Here is a 4,913-nt window from a genome sequence, read left to right as displayed (position 1 = left end):
GGAAGAGGTGTGGTCTGAGTCAAGGAAGAGGTGTGGTCTGAGTCAAGGAAGAGGTGTGGTCTGAGTCAAGGAAGAGGTGTGGTCTGAGTCAAGGAGAGAGCAGGTTATGAGTGCTGTGTCCCTCTGTAACTCACTAGCTAAAGGCCTGATCTGAGAAGTGGACTTTTGGAAAGTATCTAGAATTATAACAGGCCAAAGGAATCATTCTCTTACAAAATTATTGCCATAATCTCAAGTGAGAGGGTGGCAAATCTCTTGCTCCAACATGTGAATACAATAGCAAGAAAGGATCCATCAACAAACCAAAATAAGACAATTTAGCAATAACCAAATCAGGTAGCCCCTTGGTGACGGACACCTCAGCTCCTAAAAGTGTGGAATATAAATTCCTGTTGTTTAAACCACCAAGGCTGTAGATTACTATTTATTATTGCAGGATAAAGACACTGAAACATGAACCACAAGTTTCCTGTGATGTGGGTAGGAATCTTATAAAAAGTAAGATACGGTAAGTGCTTCATAGACTGCGTACCATGCCAGCCTTGTCATATTCTCTACTGAAGCTGAGGGGTGAGAGCAATGCAGAAAGAAGCTAGCAGTGAGCCTGGGAAAGCAACGGTGACAGGGTAGCTACAGAGGCCCTAAATGCAGACTGTACATCCTCTACACCCCTCTCCCGACACACAATCTTCATGACCCCATGTTCCAGTTTACCATTAATTCCTGCTTTAAGCTGTAGCACTATCATTTTTTATTTGGTCCCTTTCCTTTCATTCCCTCTTCCAGGTACATTAGTTGCTATGGGAACCGTGATGCTGATTCTAAGGGTGGAGTTCAGAGAGGCCCACAAGCACAGAGGAAAAGAAATTTAATCTCCAGGTTTGAAATATAGACCCCAAGTTGGAAAATCACAGAAGACACATGGGCCTTCAACCTCAGAAAAACATCCTGTGTTGGACCAGCTCACCCCCTCAGGCCATAAGTAATAAAATTCTAACAGTAAAATCACCCTACAAAGGCAGAAGTTTCTATGCTACCCTTCACTGGAGCTTTTTACATAAACAATCCATCAAGGAAAGTACTTCTCATAAAAACTCCCAACTGAAGGATTTATGTCTTCTCCTCTTTCGGATGGGAAATACGGCTAAGCTCTTACAAACTACTGACTTGTTATAGGTACATTGCCTTCTGCTAAGTTAGAGCTCTCTATCTTTCAAACATATTCAGTCGCCAAAGAGGTTTCTCCAAAGAACTGTCAAAAAGCCAGATCTGGATTCCTTGAGTGGATGTCTCTCTCCACTATGATATCAGTCATTTCTCTCTGTCTCTGTTGTTCTGTCTCTTCTCTCTCTCTCTCTCTCTCTCTCTCTCTCTCTCTCTCTCTCTCTCTCTCTCTCTCTCTCTCTCTCTCTCTCTCTCTCTCTCTCTCTCTCTCTCATACACACATACACACACACATACACACACACAAATACACACATAAGCACATGCATGTGCACACATGCACTCATACACATACACTCACACACATGCTTGCAAGCACACACATGCAAAAACACACACAACACACATACACATATATAATTATATAAACAAAATTTATAGACATGTGTTGTTGCCATTTTATTACCCAGAATGTTCTAAGGATCACAATAAAACTTATACACACTCTAACTTATTTAGCTCCCTTTCCCTTGTGAGCCTTCATACTGATGAGAATCATATTCCACGATTTAATGAACTCATGCCCACTCTCAAGCAGTACTCCTCATCGTCTGTGGAACCTTACCTTGAAACGGTAAGGTCAGGTTAAGACATTCCAGGTCTCTCCCTCTAGTCCGTGAGTGGGGCAGCATCAGCGTTTTTCGTCTGTCCCAGGTTACAAACAAGGTATATGAGCCGCATTTGATTTTAAGATGCAGCTGGAGGTAAGGGAGCAAGCAAGGGATGGGCATACAACTGGAAACACTTAAGAGTCGTTTTTTTATCCTTTGACAGCTCTACAAGTGTGTATGTGAATTTCAGTCATTTTCACCCAGATCCCCTCTTCTTTCCTGTTGAAATTCTTCTCCTTTCAAGTCTCCCCCACATGTGTGCATGTGCATGTGCATGTGCATGTGTATGTGTATGTGTCCCACTGGGTTTAATCACAGTTGCTTGCATGAACATTGGTCTGAAGAGGCATAGGAAAAAGAAGACAATGAAGCCAGTGAGAAGCTGTAGGAAAGGACTAAGCTGGGAGGAGTCACTGAGGCCTTTAGTAGAGGGAGACAAGAGCCACAGGGTTGAAGGAAAGAGGTAGTCAGATACACACCTTAACCTGTTCCCCCTTCTGCTCTACGCATCCTCTATTTGGCTGCACCAATCCATAACACAGAAAACATGAAATCTCCAGTATCCTTAGAGGTCAGCAAAACTCAGGGTGAACAAGAATGGACAGAGATCTGGAAATGTGGAGAATACCTTTTGTGTGTAGGGTTATAATGAAGCCATTGCCTACCGGGGAGTCACAAATGCTCACACAAGTATTAGAAGATTGAAGCCTCTCCTTGATGTTGAAAGAGATGTGCACAAACAACCAAAACAAAAGAAAACAAACAAACAAACAAAGGACCATGCTACAGAGTGACCACCAAGTTCAATGACCCACAGGTGTTTCTGGAAAACTGGTTTCTGCAAGAGCGGCATCTAAACCTTTTGCTTTACATAGACTAAGACACCAAGCTTCTGCAGAGGTCAGCTATAATCACAACTATAATAGTTATAATATATATAATATTTGGTGCATATACCATATGCTGGGATACTGAAAACACTTTACCTAAAATAACTCAAGCGTCACAACTATATGTATCCTGTCTTCTAAATAACAGAAGTTGAATGACAAGGAATGGAGACGTTACATACAGAGCAAGCCGGTGATGTCTGATTCCGAGCAAAGACACGCTGACTCTAGAATCTGCAACTCCTAAGGATCCTCCGTCCCTTTGTTTATTGATACTGCAGCTGCTGAGCTTAACCATACTTTCTATGAACCGTGTCTGAACCAGATGCAAAAGCAGCTTCCCAGAGTTACAGAATTCCACAGCTGAAGTGAACAGCAGCAGCTCTCGTTTTTATCAGTGAGGAGCGATGCACAGCACAAATTGCACAGAGATGTAAGATATATTTGACCTGGGATGAGCATGCCTCACAGAAAGTCGGCAACTCATCTCCTGACCACCTGCCGCCCTCTCTTCCAATTTCACTACAGCTTCCTCTGAGTGCAAAGTAATTGACCGTTATAAGAGACCAAGAAAGAAATTAGCCCAGTACTTGCCTTCTAGGTATGGCCAGAGCAGATGGAGTGAAGATGGATGTCATCTCTGAAGCTTATAAGGCCTTGCTCATTTTCTGTGGCTCTCCGGGAAGTGCTATGGAGTCTGGGAAACCTGTTTTCTTTCAGAGCAGCATCTGGTAGGGTTGGGTCCTAGAGACAATGTCTAGTTTGGAATGTTTAGACTATGTATCCTAAGAGAAGTCATTTCTAGCCCAGAGGGTTTGTCTAGAGCCAATAGTAACCTAACGCATTAGAAGCAATATCACCACTGTATACAAGTCCACACTGTTTGAAACGTCTGAGTTTGTGGGGTAGCTGGTTTACAGATTCTTAAACACCAAGAATGCTTGGTCTTTTGTCCCATTTAAGAGATTCTGCACACCAACAACTCACAGGGATGCAGTCACCCAGGAGCTCTTACCGTTAGAATTGAGATGTAGATATAACTGCAGGCTTGAAGAGAATGATTGGGACTTTCAACAGCAGGAACAGCTCCAGAGTGTTGCAGGGTTGCATTTGATACTGCAGGGGTTGCATTTCATACTGCTGGGTTGCATTTGATACTGCGGGGGTTGCCTTTGATACTGCGGGGGTTGCCTTTGATACTGCTGGCTGGCCATGAAGTGCAGGAGTTTTGGTGCCGCTGTAGTTTGGGTTCCTCAGCGATATGAGGCACTTTGCCAAGGAGAATGTACTCTGGCCTTTATGATTCACACTAAAAGGCCCCAGAAGGACTCATGGTCCTCTTTCTCTTGCTCAATGAGGCAAGCTAGCTAAGTAAAGATTGTTTATGTTACAGATATTTGTGCTTTGTGTTGTCTCCAGACGAAACAAACATACTTTGCTTCTTCTACTACATTCTTTCCACCATCAAGGTGTTCGTTCCCTTGAAACTCAACTACATCAGCTGTAAGGTAGATGAGGGAGCCAAAAGTCCCCTTTCTATGACTCATCGTCCATATCTAATGAAGGCCTGAATCCTTCTCATCTTTTACTTCCCTCCTCTGAGCATCCCATCCAGCTACACCAAAATTCTGTCACTTCCCAATTTTATATGAACTTCTTGATGGCAGATATGTGAGATTCCTTTTCAGTATATCCAGCAATGCCTCTCACAGTCAACATAGAGTTATTTAAATTTAGGACAATTAAATGGCATGGAGGTGGGACAACTATAGAGCTAATAAAAAAAAATGACTCCCCGGGAATTTGTGTTCCTTCTCCCTTTGACACTCCAATGTCAGTGATTTCCACTTTCCTTAGAAGAAAACACTCTTGAGTGTTTCCCAGGGCACTGAGTTGTCTCAGCATAAATACCTAAACATCTGCCTCTAACTAACCTCACTGTCTCTGCAGTGAGGTTTCCCTGAAGAGTCAGGTCAGGCCCTGTTCCTAACAGCTGTACTGTTGGCTCTCTCAGATGCAGGGTGCTAGGCCTGAACCTCTTATTGACCTCATCAATCCAGGTTACCTTACCTGCGACAATCACCCAACCTTGAAGATCAAACTTTCTGGGAAACACAGTGTACGGTGTCAGTATGTGTGGCTATCCATCACCAAAATTGGCATCAGATTCCAGTCCCTCTGCATGGCT

The 4,913-nt window shown here is 43.3% G+C and overlaps 1 pseudogene; it reads right to left on the bottom strand.

Annotated features, from left to right (window-relative positions):
- The window catches only part of LOC110324052, a 9,493-nt pseudogene extending 5,221 nt beyond the window's left edge, over positions 1-4,272 (bottom strand).
- Between the last annotated feature and the right edge of the window lie 641 nt (positions 4,273-4,913).

This window comes from Mus pahari, chromosome 7 (assembly GCF_900095145.1).
Source record: "Mus pahari chromosome 7, PAHARI_EIJ_v1.1, whole genome shotgun sequence".
In the NCBI taxonomy this organism is placed as follows: domain Eukaryota; kingdom Metazoa; phylum Chordata; class Mammalia; order Rodentia; family Muridae; genus Mus; species Mus pahari.
Note: the sequence above shows the minus strand (reverse complement) of the source record. Positions and strands in the feature narration are given on the sequence as shown.